Source organism: Lontra canadensis, unplaced genomic scaffold (assembly GCF_010015895.1).
Source record: "Lontra canadensis isolate GAN:19392208 unplaced genomic scaffold, GSC_riverotter_1.0 scaffold32, whole genome shotgun sequence".
In the NCBI taxonomy this organism is placed as follows: domain Eukaryota; kingdom Metazoa; phylum Chordata; class Mammalia; order Carnivora; family Mustelidae; genus Lontra; species Lontra canadensis.
The window spans coordinates 905,022-921,181 of NW_022631026.1; the positions used below are offsets into that span (position 1 = coordinate 905,022).

At 53.0% G+C, this 16,160-nt stretch overlaps 1 protein-coding gene across 8 annotated transcripts in view; it reads right to left on the reverse strand.

Moving 5' to 3' along the window:
• Positions 1 to 15,810, reverse strand: part of MYT1L (myelin transcription factor 1 like) — a 172,509-nt gene extending 156,699 nt beyond the window's left edge. For all 8 annotated transcript variants that reach the window (XM_032866755.1, XM_032866760.1, XM_032866761.1 and 5 more), the window contains exon 1: positions 15,696 to 15,810. The gene's annotated coding sequence lies outside the window, so the exon portion shown is untranslated. The remainder of the gene's footprint in view (positions 1 to 15,695) is intronic.
• Positions 15,811 to 16,160: the final 350 nt, after the last annotated feature.

Below are 16,160 nucleotides of genomic sequence, written 5' to 3' on the forward strand. Positions count from 1 at the left end.
GTCCTCCGAGCCCCGAGGGGGGACCCGTTCAGAAAAGAGTGCCGCTACCGACACAGGTCAGATGCTCCGATGTACTGAGTGTGAGGCCAGCGCCCACAGGTCCCCCAGTGTCACGGGTCCACGAGGTGACTCCCAACTTGACCCACAGCGTCTGTTGCTGCTCAGTCTTCTTCACGTGGCTGGGGGAGCCTGTCCGTTGGCTTGTCCATGAGACACCCGGAGCCGCCCTTGCTCTCGGTCACGCTGTCGGCGATCGTTACGGCTTCCTCTCCACGAGACCGCACACGTCATTTCTCCCTCATCCGTGCGGTCAGGCCACACCACGCCACCTCCCACGGCCACCACAGCCCGAGAGTCCAATCTACAACCTGTTTTGGAACCAGACTTAAGACATGAATACGCTCCTGGCGCCATCGTACTTGAAACCTGTCAGCGGTTTCCCATTGCACTCAGACGTCGGGCTCCGTGAGACGACTACGGCTCTCCGATGACACAGCTCCTTCCTTTCCGATCTCTCCGACCTGCCCGGCAGCCCCGAGCTCCAGCGAAGGGGTCTTGGTTCGGTTCCATAAGCTCGTCTCAGTTCCGTCACAGGGTCTCTGCTGGTCCTACCGCCTGAAACACTCTCCTCACACTTGTCTGGGCACCAATGCCTTCCCCTTGGGCCTCAGCTTAACTGCCTTCCCTGGGAGAGGCATTTCCAAATCCCCATTCTGAGAACACACCTGCCATTGGCACCGTCTCCTGCTCAGTATTTGCTCCGTGAACAACACAGTTAATGCAACTTGCAAGCATGTTCTGTGTCCCCTTGCTCGTTTTCTGTTCGCATCGTCCCCAGACGACCAGGTCCTGCCCCTGCTGTCCTCTACTTCCTGGGGCAGAGCACGGCCAGAGTGCTCTGCTGAGGCCAGGGGCACCTGATTCTCCCGTGACGGTGACGGCGCACCTGCCCAGAACAAGCGACAACTGGGCTCGGGTGACACGAATGATCAGTTGGTCAGCCACGTCCTTCTGTCCCCTCCAGCCCCCAGCCGGGCTCTACGCCGCCTGACACGGTGATTATTTTGTGTGACTGTCGTTTTCCTTGTCAGATCAGAAGGTCCTGAAGAGGAGGGTCAGGCCTTCCCGGACGCTGCACAATCACCCCAACGGGGAGCGCTTACGGGGCCATGGGACTAAGAGCATGTTTGCCGGCAGAACAGTGACATTTCTCGGTGTTCACCTCTCTCACGGGAATGTTGGAGCTGCTGGCACTAAGATTCACCTTCTAGGAAGCACGTCCCTTGGTTTGACCTGTTGTCCCATTACAACTGGCTTCCGTGGGCAGAGTTCCGAGATGCCCTTTAAACCCAGGCTTACACGGCAGACACTTCACGTGTGTCCTCGGTAGAACAAACCGCCCACGTTCCGCAGTGACCGCTACGCTTCCCGCTCCAGTGAACGGGACCCCCAGCCGACCAAGGCTGCAGCTAGGCCCTGGACTCCTCCCCGCTCCTGCTTCCTCCCTGCCACCTGCCTGCGTCCCTGATTCAGCGCCCGCTGTCGTGTCTCCATGCGTCCACTCCTGTCCGGGCGCCCTACTTACTTGTCTGTGTTCCTGTGCGGTGTTCTCGCCCCTCCCGCCACCAGCCGTGTCTTCAGGTCGGGATTTCATGCTGTGGACTTCAGTCACGTGCATGGCTGTGCTGCTGGTCCACTGCCGCGTTTTCCAGCGCCTCCCACAGCCTTCAGAGCAAGGCCCAGCTGCCAGCACCTCCCGCAAGGCTGGGGCAGGCCCACCTCCCTCGTTCCCAGCACACAGCAGCCTGGCTGAATCCTAGCTCCCTGGTGGCTGCTGGTCTCGTGGCTTCTCTAGCTCTAGCACTTGCCCTGCCCTTGCTTTGCTCCCCTGTCCTCGCTTTGGAGCTGGGACTTAGATGTCACCATCTCTACCTCTCAGCATACCTGTCCTCATCTGGGTCAGACGTGACTTTATGACCACAAGTATTGTGATGCCGGCCATCTCCCCGCCTCCCCCACCAACCCTGCACGGCAGCGTGCAGGTCCCCAGCTTATGCCTGCACTGTTCCTGGCGTCACCACAGTGAGAACACAAACCCGCACACAGAGGGTCGCCAGCAAGGGCTTCTGGCTGTGCACGTGGCGCCGGGTGCACATTTGCTCCCGTGACACACGGGGCTGCGGAGCGCGATGCCCGAGTCTCCCCCCGTGCATCGCGGCCTCGGTCTAGAGCACAGCATGAGTACCCAATGAGCGTCATCTCCACTTCCTGGCTTACGGGATGAAGAGGACGTCAGACGGGACGTTTGAAACCGAGCTCACGAAAGCCAAAGATGTGGAAGGTTAAGGGGCAGCATGACGGATGACGAAGAACAAAGAGGACTTGGGACCTTGGTGCGGGTCCCCACCCATGGAAACGTCAGACCCAGACCCCCAGGCGGGAGCCTAATATGCTCTAAGGAGAGACGCGATGCATCGGGGCGCAGAGCCCAGCTTCCGCAGGCCTGGGGCCCTGACGTGCTCCCCCTCAGTGCGGACATCCCTGTGCGGCTGGTGTCCGGTCTCTCGGGATGTGACGGGATGATGGCAGGTGTGGGAGCCTGAGAAGCACCAGCCAGGGCCACTGTTACTAATGGGCCAGGAGGGCAAGAGTGAGCGGACGGGGTTGTACACCTGAGAGAGAAACAAGGCTGTGGCATGTTTGTGTGGAGAACGGTCCACAGTGTTTGCAGACGACGCCAGTGACACCTGTCGGTGTCACCAGGCCCGTGCTACGCCTTCATCCTGGTTCCGCATTGCCTGTACATTCAGAGACGGGGGATCCACGCCCGGTTATCTGTCTGTCCAGCCTCTGAAGACCGGGCTCCCTGCTCCTGAGGGAACGAAGGATGCTCCATGAGTGCTCATCCGCAGGGACAAACGCCAGCTGGACTGTGGGACGGGGCTGCTGGACGGAGGAACAGCAGACAGGAAGCCCCCCAGGGTCCCACGTGCCCCCCATGCTGGGTCAGCCTGTCTGGTGCCAAAGCCAGCTTCGCCGCAGCCTGGGGCGTCCCCCGGCCGCCGAGCTGCGCTGTGCGTCTGTGATGCGAAGCTGTGGGTACTCAGGCAGGACATTCACTGGAAGTGAATTTGTTGCTCACATTTTCAAGTTCTGGAAGGGGCTTGAGACGCGTTGTTACAGAGTCCTTTGGCCTCTTTGCAGAGGGAATTAGAAAGGTGTGATACTTACTTGGGGAAAATACTGACATTTTTTTATTTTCTGTCAATTCCTTAAGAGGGAATCCTCTGTGGGGTGCTGGTACGGGAGAACAGGAATCTGCAGCCGGGAAGCAAACGCATCTCCTCCGCGGTCTGGTGGCCTCTCTCTGCCCTTTGTTTTAGCAACTTCAGGTCCCCCAAGCACGGAGGGATGGGCTGGTTTCGGTGGCGTCGGCGGGTCTCTGATGCTGGCACGTCCACACAAAGCGAGCCTCAGGACAGGCGGCCTGGGAGCACCGGCGCGGGACAACAGGGGAGCAGGTGAGTCATGAGTCCGTTATCCCTGCTCTGTCTGCGGAGAGACGCTGGCCTGCGAAAATATGCTTCTGCGCAAACGCACACCTCCTGCGGTTTCAGCCCACGGGCGTTTCACACGGTCGGTGCCTGCACAGATGCGCTGCTCCTGCATTAATTTTGTTGCTGGTCTTTTTAGTTAAAGCTTTGGAGAAAGGTGGGAAGTAAGTGACGCGGTATGGAGCCGCCATTACGGAAGCTCACGCGGAACGTGGCGGTGCCCACCGTGGGTTTTGTCAGGAGCACCCGGGTCAGCACGAGAGGCCTCCATGGGGCGAGTGGGCTGGGCGGCTGCGTGGGGAGCCCCTGAGGGAGGAGACTGTGCTGCCCCCTCTGCTCCCCGCTGCACCCAGCCTGCCGCACGGTGCCCTGTCGGCTTAACGGAGTTCACGGTAAACTCGATCACGCTGCAGTTACCTCCTGTTTTGCAGACACTCGCAGTCTCTCTCTTTTTTTTAAAGATTTTATTTATTTGACAGAGAGAGATCACAAGCAGGCAGAGAGGCAGGCAGGGAGAGAGGAGGAAGCAGGCTCCCCGCTGAGCAGAGAGCCCGATGCCGGGCTCAATCCCAGGACCCTGAGATCATGACCTGAGCCGAAGGCAGAGGCTTAACCCACTGAGCCACCCAGGTGCCCCACACTCAGTCTTTGACCAAACATTTCCTTGACCCGACACGAGACAACATTCACATGGCCCCGCACACTCGGAGCAGAGGTGGGGTGTCCCCCGCCATGGCAGGAGTACAGGACAGCAGCCGGGAAAGCAGACACCTGCCTCTGCTGACCACGGGCAGAGACTGTCCCTGGTGTCCCCCCGCGGATCCCTGGGGAAGAAGGCGAGGGCTCCTCCCACCTGCACGGTGCAGCCCAGACCGTATTCACCAGAGCCACCCGTAGCCAGTCCTGCCGACTGCCAGCTCCTGCTACCGGAACCGCCGTGTGCGGGACCTCAGCACAGGAAGGTCCTCCGGCTTCTGCTGCGACGGCACAGTGAACAGCTGTGTGCGCGGAAGGAAACCCCCCATGCAGCTTCTCTCTGTTCCTGTCTCTTACATCAACCTCACCTTTTTGTTTGTTTCATGACTTTGTGCTCATGATGGCAGTGCTGCTTTTCTGGGTCAACACTTACAGGGCAAATGATTTAAAACAACTCGTGTGATGCAAATGACATTTTATGAACCAATGAAAGAATTTTTGTGCTCAAAGGTGCAATGTTACATATGTCATGTTTGGTCACACAGACTTGTTTCTTTTCTTAGGGACCCTGTTCTAGTGATGATCTCTGATTAATGCCAACTTGCAGGGGGATCCATGAGTCTGTGATTTTCTTGCCCATCATCACCACTGGCGGAAAGTGAGGGTCTGGGGGATCTGCCCAGTTCTCGACACAGGTGCCTCTGTGGGCTTCCCCTACGTGTCTGTGTCCGTCGAGCCTGGGCGCTGGGCTCCCACTTGCTATGTAATCAAGAAGACAGGATTAGATGATGCTACCTGAGCTCCCACAACATCTCTGCCCTGTTCTTGTCACTGAATGACTGAAGGACTGTCCCTGCTCCTCAGTGGTCAGGGCCCCCCCCCACCCCGCTCAGGGTCATCCCAGCAGCACGCCTCCTTCACTCCCCTGCGTCCTCCTCCCTCCTTCCTCACCCAGTGTACCGTCCTGAAACGTAAGCCTGCAGGTGAAGGCAGGACCTTTGTTCTGCGGTCGTGTCCCCAACACCAGGATGACGCCGTCCCATCTGCCGGACAAATGGAACATGATGTGGAAATGGAACTCTCCAGCTGTCCACGCAGTAAGGGAAGTGAGAAAAACACCTCTAGTCAATCAAAGGAATATAAGAATTGAACCGCGGCAGAATTTGACTGGTGACAGGGGAAGACACAATTGTCATCACAGCAGACACTGATCCCATCAAATGGATCTTTTCTCTAAAAACGCAGAGTAATGAAGAAAAAAGCTCAGAAAGGCACCTTTCCTTCATTGTTCATGTAACTAACTGAAGTGTTGGTTCCTGATCAAAGTGTTCGAGTTCCTGGCCCGCGGTGTCTTCTCCGCTAACATGCGTGCCTCTGTCCGGCCCTGATGCGGGTTCTCACGTGTCCCGGTGTCACACTCGTGCACAGGCGCAGACAAGGGTCACATAGCGTCTCTCGTCCATACTGTCTGTAAGTCACTACACACGAAGTCACACCGCTGTCTGCCATAATCGTGATGCGCCACCAGAAAGACATGGGCCTGAAGTTATGGCGGGAAACTGTCATCAGCCATTGTGGGAACGCGTCGGAAGCGCGTGCACAGTCAGACCCCCTCCGGCTGTCCCCCGACTCCCAGCCATGGGCACCTGAGGCTCTGAGCACACTACAGGGGGAGGGGCAGAGGGTACGCGCTCGAGATACGGAAAGACAGAAAGTACTCGACAGACTCTGGGGCGGCTGCTGTCCCTCGCTCGGACGCAGGGTGGAATGAAGCATGTGCTCAGGATTTCAGTTCTCCAGAGACGACCACAGCCCAGCGCGCAGGCTGGCCTTGAGATATGAACAGACCCACGTATAATCCACTGGAGGACGGGACGGTCTGAGCCCGGCCGTCCTCCCCCTACCCTCGCTCATGGACAGGCCAGCCCTTCACAAAGGATTGGTATCCGTAGGGACTTTAAAAATAATTCGGTTCACAACAAGGACTCAGTGTTCCCAGCGCTCTCCCCCGCCTCTATTTCGGACGCAAACCCTGTTACGCAGAGCAGAATGACACTCGGGCAGGTCGACCTGACACACGGAGTCTGCCAGGTCGGCGCCCTAATCGGGTATCTTGCAAGACGATGGCACAAGTAGGAGGTGTTTAAAACGTGAGTTTAGAAGCCTGTTTCTGGTGCATTTCCGTGTAAATGAAGAGTGTCCACGGCTTGAGCGCAAGGCGGGGTAATACAGCAGCTTCCCACGGACGGGAGGAAGGAGCCAAGCCTTGAGCAAGGGCAGCAACAAAGCAGAGAAGAAAACGGTTTCTCCCCCACCTTCCCGCGTGTAAGACTGGTGCAAGCAGCTCCCATTCGCACTGGTGAGAAGTATGCGTGTAAATCTCCCGGGAGAGCGTCCTCACCTGTCACCTGGGCCAGCTCCTAGCTGGCGGGCCGCGCGGTGGCGACTGACTGTGCCCAGAAGCGCTCGAGCGGTGGCCTCGGGCAGCCAGGGGAAGGTCCCCGTGGAACAGCACAGGGGCGGAGCGCAGGCCTGCAAGTGACGTGAATGAGGCCAGGACCACCCTCCACGGCGTCCGGCTGCTCTGAAACAGCACAAGCAAAGTGAGACGGAGAGACCCACAGCATGTGGACGGCCCTCCCCGCCACCCTGCTCTTACCGCTTGGCATTTGTTCCTAGAACAGCAGGTGACGTGTTGTAATCAATTCAGCTGTCCCCTTCCCCTGTCCCCTGCTTATACAGTAGCACCGTGCACAGACTGGAAATTAGACAGACTGCCCCTTTCCCAGACAAGGCCCGCTTTCTTGCCACAGTGCCTTTGCTCCTGCTGGCGGATATTGTGTCCCTACTACCCTCACGTCTTACTGCATTATCAGGATCTCCAGGACTCGTTTTCCTTCCAGGAGACTTGCCTGTCTCTGAGTTTGGCACCGACATTATCTGCAGCACCCCTTTCCCCGTGCCCACACCACTGTCCACTCGGAATCTTCCGTGGAGCCCCCCAACTCCTGTGGGAGCCCGTTAGCTCCTCTAGCCTCAGCCGTCCGGCATCTCTTAGGGACACTTTGCTGGTTCTGCGGACGGCTCACACACAGTCTGTCCACGGACACTTGGTGGAGAGAAACGTGATGGCTTGAAAGAGGAATACGCATGGGACAGGGTTCTTCCTCCCCAAGAGGGCTCATGCCTTCCTCGGTGGGACCTGGTGCCTCCCTCCCCTGACGTTCGATGCACCAACACACCCCTGTGTATAAACACGCTTTCAAATCTGCTCCTGGCACCACCGTGCACTCGGCTTTGCACCCCGCAATTCTTCGTTTCACAATATGTTGGGCTAAGTTCATACAAGCTCCCTCATTTAAAAAATCTTTTTTTTTTGCATAAATACAACAGAATTTATTTAATCAGACTTCTGTGGGGGAGCAGCTAACTTACTTCCAAAATCCAGTCTTACAAGTAAGTCCAGAATGTGCATCATAAAAGTGTCTAACTCGCCTAAATGCTCACTATGTGACACATGCCACTTAGTTAACTGAGGCCTCACCACAGCGCTCCAAGGCCCATGCCAGCTCCTGACATACAGGAGAGGGAGCTGAGGCCTGCAGAGCTCACAGAGGGGTCCGGGTCCGGGAGCTGGTGGGGGCCGAGGGCTGCAGAGGCCGTGCTCACGCGCTGCAGCTTGACAAACACAGTGGTGCCCACGAGGGTGACTGTCCCTACAGGGAGTGTCTAGAAGCCAGGTCACTGGTATGAAGGGCTCATCCCTTCCAAACTTCAGTGAGACAGCGACATTGTGAGTAATTGTAAGTTGTGCTCCCAGTGCTGCTATGGGATCGCTGCTGGCGGGGAAGGACGCGGTGCCATGACGTCACAACTCTGGTGTGAATTTACAGCGTCCACGAGGCCAGCATCTTCCCTACTATGAAGCTGCTCACGCATTCTCTGAGATATCCTCCCATGTCTGTGGTCCTTTTCCACTTCCTGTCCGTTGCTCACCTGACTTGCTCACGAGTCGGTCCCCGTTTCCGCTGGGTCTGATGGGTCGTTTGCTGTGTGTTTGTTTGGCTTATTAAGGCAACAAGTGACGTGATGGGTGCACTCAAATTTTCACATCGTAGACGAGAGTTTGAAGAGGGAAGGTGTATTCACTGAACGTCTGAATCATCTTGTAACCCCCTTTCACGACAGCGACATGTCGTTCACCGTACGCTTTAGCAAAGACGGACTCATTTCCAACTGAGAATTTTACATGGGATGTAAACTGTTCCTGGAGCCTGCCGGTGGGATAAAGGCTGACACGTTCTGGTCCTGGCCAAATCAGAATATGGCGACAAGGCCAGTGCAGATGCACACGGGAGGACAATGGTATTTCCTCCCAAAAAGAAAAAACAAAAAAGAACCTCTCGTGGACACTCTAGAACCTGCTGTGGAACGTGGCCACGTGGCCAGGCCCTCTGGGAGGGAGCGCACAGACCGGCCTCGCCTGGTACTCGCGTTCTCGGCAGGTAGACTGGATGAGAGCTGGGAGAGCGAACCGTTACCAGCATCCATCGCTTGGAGGGACGTTTAAAACAGCTCAACACACTACTTCTTCGCAGTCACAAACACTGAGCTGGTTACACATAGAAGGAACTATTGACATTAGCAGACAAAAGTTTTAATAATAAAAAGCTTAAATGGGGGATGTTACTAGTTCTTTAAGCAGGATGTACTTCTCTAAACATACTAACGGTAGGTATTTATAAACAAGAAAGTGCACAATATTTTTGTCAAACAAAATGAAGACCAAGGAAAGGACAGGAACCATTATTAAGGAAGACCTAGAGATATGGTGGATGGAGTTGGTACTGGACTTCAACGACACTGCAAAATCTCCCAGCAAGGCTCCCGGACGTGCATCGCTTACCGGACGCAGAGTTTAGTGGCTAATTATAGTTCTAGTCTCCACAGGGATTTGCAAAGGGCCCTGCTGAGAGGAGTGGTCCTCTAGGGTAAACTGTGGAGTGTCTCAGACTTCGACTGTAAGCTCCTTGAAGGCACAGGCTACGCTCAGAGCCAATACTACATGCCTTTTTTTTTTTTTTTTGAGAAACTTACAGTGCTCAATTATTCAAAACAACCAGTAATGGTGATCAGGGACGGTGTTAGAGAACCCCACTATTGTTTTCCCCACCCCCAAACTCATAAAACAGTCTTGCGGGGTCAGGAACGGGTGTAACAGCCCGAGGTTCACTGGAGAGGAATGATGCGCTCTCCCGACGTCTTGGGTTTGGGAGGCTCCCTAGTCTGCTCCCAGGGTAAAAAGCAGGGGGAGGACTTTCCAACTCTGAAGCTCATGTGTGCAAAAACCAAGTCACCCCAAGGTATCACAGACCCGTGGGGCACTGAGCATCGCTGGCCCCTCCCAGTCTCCTCACACGCAGCGGGCGAGGAGTCCGTGCACACGGAAGGTGGCCCACACAGCTGACCTCCCTGCTTGGCCAGGGCCCCCCAGCGCAGAGAGAAGCTCCAGTCTGGTGATCAGCCGCCCCCCAGGTGGACCCGGGCCGTCTGAAGCCCTTTGTGATGTACGGCTGACCCTAGATCTGAGGCCCTCAGTGATCTGCGGTCCCCCATGACCTCACCTACTTCCCAACTTCGCTTCAATCAAAACGCCCACTGACTGAAGGTGATTGTTCTCTGCTGGGAAGAAAGAAACTTCGTGATTCGCAGTTTCCGTGACACTGCGGGGCAGGAAAGCAGGTATTAGCAGTTTGTATCCTACTTTCCAAGAGAGTAGTGGCCCATGACCTTGATACAAGTCATGAAAACAGCAATTTCTACTGTTCCCTAAACTAACTTCCAGAAAAACCAAAGCTCAAGGACCTTCATGTATGTTTTCGCGATCGGAAGATTTCATGACCTCACTTAGCAAACATCGCTGAAATGAGCACCACCAGCCCGAGTGACGGAAGCTCCGTGAGTGGACCGTTGCGAGAAGCAGCGGAAGGAGGTCGGGCAACGACGCTCCTGAGCAAGGACGACTGCGGTCACGTGGCTGTCCTCGGGCAGGCGCGCCAGGCGGTGCCGGACCGGGCGTTAGAGCAGCGGCGTCCTGCCAGCGAGGCGAAACCCGGAGCGGGAGGGGCAGCCTAGTGCTTCTGCGGATTCTGGGTGTGCGCGCTCAGAGGCGCCCGCCGTGCATTTTGTATACAAACGGACACGACACTGTACGCGTTGAACAGACCCAAGAACGGACGTGTGTCCGACCGCGCAGGCGCGGAGGCGGGAGCGGGAAGGGTGTCCGTCCGCGCAGGCGCGGAGGCGGGAGCGGGAAGGGTGTCCGTCCGCGCAGGCGCGGAGGCGGGAGCGGGAAGGGTGTCCGTCCGCGCAGGCGCGGAGGCGGGAGCGGGAAGGGTGTCCGACCGCGCAGGCGCAGAGGCAGGAGCGGACAGCTCGCAGTAGAGGCGGCCGGCCGGAAGGTTAAAACACGCACCTACCCAGCTCTGCATCCTGCCGAGGCACTTACCAACCGCCCCAGACCGGCGAACTCCTCTGCACAGCAGTTTCCTCTAACATAAGGGACAGATAAGAAGAGTAAGAAGCCGCGGCCTGTCGCGAGCACTGAGGGGGCACTGAGCGGCGCTCTGAGACCAGCCGGCTTCCAGCGACAGTTAGCGAATACTCAGCTGGACGGCATCGCGTGCACCTTACGTTGTCTTCCTGTAAGCCGTCGCCTCCGATTTAACCCTTTATCCTTACTCTACAGAGAAAGGACTGACGCGATGTCCCCAAAGGCATACAAATGGTTATTGGCAGTGCTAGCATGAAACCTGGTGGTATTTGTTAGTTGTTTTAAACAAATTCATTTGAACGGGTCAAAGGACACAGATTTATCAAGTTGGAACTATTTCAGCAGATTCCTCCTCCTGGATGCACAATACGCTTTTCTTTTAAAATAGTCGCCATTCAGAACACAATTCACGACATTTTTTTGGGAAACAGATATTGATTTTATTTTAAGTAAAGTCTTTAGCATGGAAATTGGATGCAGAGTGTGATTTTCTCTTTGGGCTCTAGTTCAGAGGAAATTGGATTTCCTAGAGCGCCAGCTGCAAGGATGCCACAGGTGCTCCCGGCTCAGCAATCACAGTGGCTAATTGGGACACACTAGGACAAAAAAAAAAATGCCCTAAATCTAAATCGTATTCTATGGCACTTCTATTTTTCCCCTAAGAGCAAGCCCCAAAGTCCTTCTTCACTGGGGGTGCTAAAGGAAGCTTCTCTCTGCCTCTCTGGGCAGGGGATACGGCCCGCAGAGGACAGGGGTGCGATCCCAGGTGAGGAGAACAGTCGTTGCCTAGCAAGGATGGTTGGCACTGGGCCCTTCGCCGCAGTAGCTCCAACTTGGAGTTGTAATCTTAAGAGTAGGATCAGCAAAAGAACAGTTCTGAGAACCCACGGTTCAAACGATGGCACAGGGGCAGCTAAAGTAGAATCTGGACAGTTGAGTCCAGTAACGTTGGTGCTGGAGGTAGAAAGAGCGGTGGGCGCCCAAGAGACCATGGTGGCCAGTTTCTAGGGCTGAGAGCAGGTAGACAGCTCCTTAGCACAGACAACTCTCTACCCTCCATCTGAAGGGGAAAGGAGAGACACCACATAACGTCCCCTCTCCTGCGGACCCTAGAAACTGTAGAACAGGCAGACGTGTTCTACAGACACTAAACCCAAGTCATCAGGAACGAAGCCCTTTGTCCTAACATGTTGCCGGACATGCCAAGTCACGGGTGTCTGTGCCTTGACCCCATCTCTGAGTCTTATATTTTCCCTTAGGAGTAAACTCACTCCTATAATTTTCTGTTTGTTGGACTACACTTTGAAGACCCAGGTCTGGGGTCACCTCCTCTACGAAGACGCCCTTGGCCTCCCGAATCAGAATTATAGTCTATCCGGTACCTCGGAAATCATCTCACCTGGACCTCTGTTGACTGCATGGGAAGTGACCAAGCCCTCATGGGGGCCAGGCGTGTGCTTAGCTCCGGAGTAGAGAAGGAAACAAGGCATGCATTTGTTTGGTTCTGAGGAAGGGTCGTGCAGTCTGGTCTCATAGACTTTAACATACCTTATGTCTGGTCAGTTTCTGAACTCTGAGGACAAGGGCCATGTTTCGTTCATTTTTGTACCTCCAGAGATTACAGGAATTACAGGAATTCCCGGCACAAATTAAGTACTCGGCAGAGTTAAAAATGAGCAACTGATGAAAACCTGATTGTCGTACTTTTTTCCTTGGTGCCCGTGACAGGAAAGGATAGCTGTAAACACAGCCTTTTCTTTGAGTAATTTCTTTATCCTATCCTTTTCTAATGCTAACTTCTCAGTACTCTCATTCAGTTTGGAAAGAGGCTTGGATTAAATACCGAAGTATAAAGGCTACACAGAATTAGTGATTTGTGTTAAATCTGGATTTCTTACCCAAATTCCTTTCTATCCCCTTGGAAACCAGGTACCATCTTGGCCACTTAATCACGCCATCCTCGGGTGGTCACCCACTGTTTCTAATCTTCCCTTTACTGGCCTTTAGAGTGGGAAGAATCATCGCTTCGACTGTGGAGTCTGGGAGGAATTCAGGGCTTTCCCGGTACTGGTGCTCAGCTGGGGCTCACACCTTGAGAGATGTCATTATGTTAACACTGACGTGGGGGCGAAAGTGACGCCGTCCAGCGTCTCCCCGTCATTAACAGTGACTGCGGTCAGGGACAATGTGCATAACAGCCAAGTTTCTGGGTCATTTATGGTCTTATTATGGAAGGGAACTCCTGAATGCCAAGAAAGCTCACCTTTGAGGGACAAGTGTGGAACATTCCACGAGACGGGGAGCTTTCTACTATGAAATGACTGCTAAGGAAGAAAAGCCTTCAAAATGTCGTGGTTTTTTTTTTGGTTTTTTTTGTTTTGTTTTTTTTTTTTTTTTTTTTTGACAGAGATCACAAGCAGGCAGAGAGGCAGGCAGAGAGAGAGGAGGAAGCAGGCTCCCCGCTGAGCAGAGAGCCCGACGCGGGGCTCGATCCCAGGACCCTGAGATCATGACCCGAGCCGAAGGCAGAGGCTTTAACCCACCGAGCCACCCAGGCGCCCCAAAATGTCGTGTTTTAATAAACTAAACAGAACTGTGTCTTCATTCTCCGGGAGAATGTTAGAAAACTTTGTACTGAACAACCTTATATAATTGCTCATTGTTCCCCTGACCAACCTCCAAAAAAACTAATAATAAAATCTGACTTTTTTTTCAAACTTGAAAAAAAGAATTTTTTAAGGCAATGGTATGTGCCTAAATGGGATATGGAAATTCACTTCTATAAAGCATGAAGACCCCCTATTTCTGTCCAATTAAGAAACTTAGCCGTGCAACCTGCAGATTCAATGCAATCCCTCTCAAAATCCCAATATCGTTTTTTGCAGTAATAGCAGGGTCCATCCTAAAATCTATATGCAATCTGAAGGAACTCTCAAATAGCCAAAAAATCTTGAAAAAGAAGAGCAAATCCAAGGTTTCATACTTTGTGATTTCAAAGCTTACTACGAAACAAGTCACCAAATCAGACGCTGGCAAAAAGACAGACACATAGAAACAGAATAGAGTAGAAAGCCCAGAAATAACTCCTCTCATATTCGGCCAAACGACTTGACAAGGGAGAGGGACAGTCTTTTCAACAAATGGTCCTGGAGCGGCTTGTTATCCACATGTGGAAAGGGTGAGGTTGACCTTTAACTTACAGCACATACAAAAATTAACTCTAAAAGGAATACAGGCCTCAACGGAAGAGCTAAAACCACAAAAATCCTTAGAAGAATCCATAGAGCAGGACCTTTATGACGTTGGGTTGTGCAGTGATATCTTAGCAATGGCCCAAGAGCACAGGGGACAGATGTGACATAGGAATGAACACTGAGCACATGAGCAGGTGCTCAGAATCCCTAATCATCAGGGAAATGCAAATGAAAACCACAGTGAGGTACCACTTCACACCCATCACGATAACTACTATTAAAGAAACAAAACCCCTAGAAAACAGAAAATAACAGGTGCTGGTGAGGATGTAGGGAAATGGGGCTCTTGTGCACTGTGGATGGGAATGTAAAATAGTGCAGCCGGTGTGGAAACCAGTAGGATGGTTTCTCGGAAAATTAAAAACAGCACTACCAGGTGACCCAGCAACCCCACTCCTGGCTATCCACCCAGGAGAACTGGGAGTGGGGACTCAGACCCTTGCACACCCATGTTCCAAGCGGCATTATTCACAACGGCCAAAAGACGGAAGCAACCTGCATGCCCAGCTGTAGATGAACAGATGACAGCTCGTGGTGTCCCCAGACCATGGACTGTTACTCAGCCGGAAAAAGGAAGAAGGCTCTGACACTGCTACAGCGTAGATGGACCTCAAGGACGTTGCGCTCCGTGAAATCAGCCAGACACAAAAGGACGAGGACAGAACAATTCCACTGCAATGCAGGGCCTGCCGCGGTCAGATTCTCAGGGATGTGGCGTGCTGGTCGGCAGCAGGGGTGGGGGAGGGGCTGGGGAGCGACGCTCAACGGACACAGAGTTCCAGTTTGGGAGACGAGAGCGTTCTGGGGACGGGTGTGCTAACGGCTGTGCGGCTGGGGAAAGGTATTTAAAGCCACTGGACTGTATACTTAAAAATGGGTGAAATGGGTTGGGAGAGGGGGGGTGGGGTTATGGACATTGGGGAGGGTATGTGCTATGGTGAGTGCTGTGAAGGGTGTAAACCTGGCGATTCATAGACCTGTACCCTTCGGAAAAAAAAATATATGTTTATAAAAAATAAAATTTAAAAAAAAAAGGTGAAATGGTAACTTTTATGTTATGTGTACATTTGTTATAGGTTATTTGTATTATCACAATTTCAAAAAATGTTTAAAAAGTAAACTTAGCCATAACCTAAAGCATTTTAAAAAGCGAGGCTTGCAAGGTCCACAGCGGTGCCCAGGGAGTGTTGTCAAGGGGAGCAACGGAAACCTACAAAGGCCATGGGCAACACAAGTTATGACCTAACGAGATGTGTCTAAGTCCTTTAAGCATAACCTGTCAACAAACAGAACTAATAGTGGAAATGTGGATCTGATTTTAAGGAATCTCACACCAAGGAGTTTCTGCACAATAGCCAAAGGGTGAACAGACCTATTAATGCGGCTACGAAATTATTCTGCAGACAATGCCACAGCCGAATGGTGCAAGACTGCTGGCGTCTATGTTCAGTAATGGATTATAAGGTCTGCCTTTATATTGAGCTTGTTTGTTAAAATTAAGGGACATTGTGGTCTTCATTAAAAAACACCCTGCATTTACAGGCCTATCTTTATGCTTTTTCAAAGTGAGATTTTTCAAGGTAAATACATAAAACATTTGGCTGCATGTAAGGCATAAGTATGACACAGAACTGTTACCTTTATGTGGCTCCTTGGACAGCCATATGTCTGTGGGTCCGACCAGAACCTTTCTTGACCAGATGTTGTTGATAATTTCAGAGACACAAATAGTTGATTGGGTTCGATAACTACATTTTTCCCCCTTGCAGATGTCGTCACTCTAGGGAAGAATAAAAGGCAGAGAGATAAGGTTGACATACATAAAGAAAAATTCTAATAAAAAGGGATCGGGTTCTCAAGGAGGCTTGCTCACTTTCCATGCACTTGAAGCAAGGGGCTGAGATCAGGCCAAGTGTGTAGGTGCGGGGCACGCCATGGGCAGGGACAGTGGACAGAACCACCTGCTGCTCCAACCAGCTAATTCTTGATAAAGGATTCACAACAGAAAAGTCCCTTAGAAAACCACGTTACAGTCTGTGATGTGAAAATGACACAAAACCATAAGCAAACTTTTATAAAATAAAGCATGAGAGTTGTTTTGGG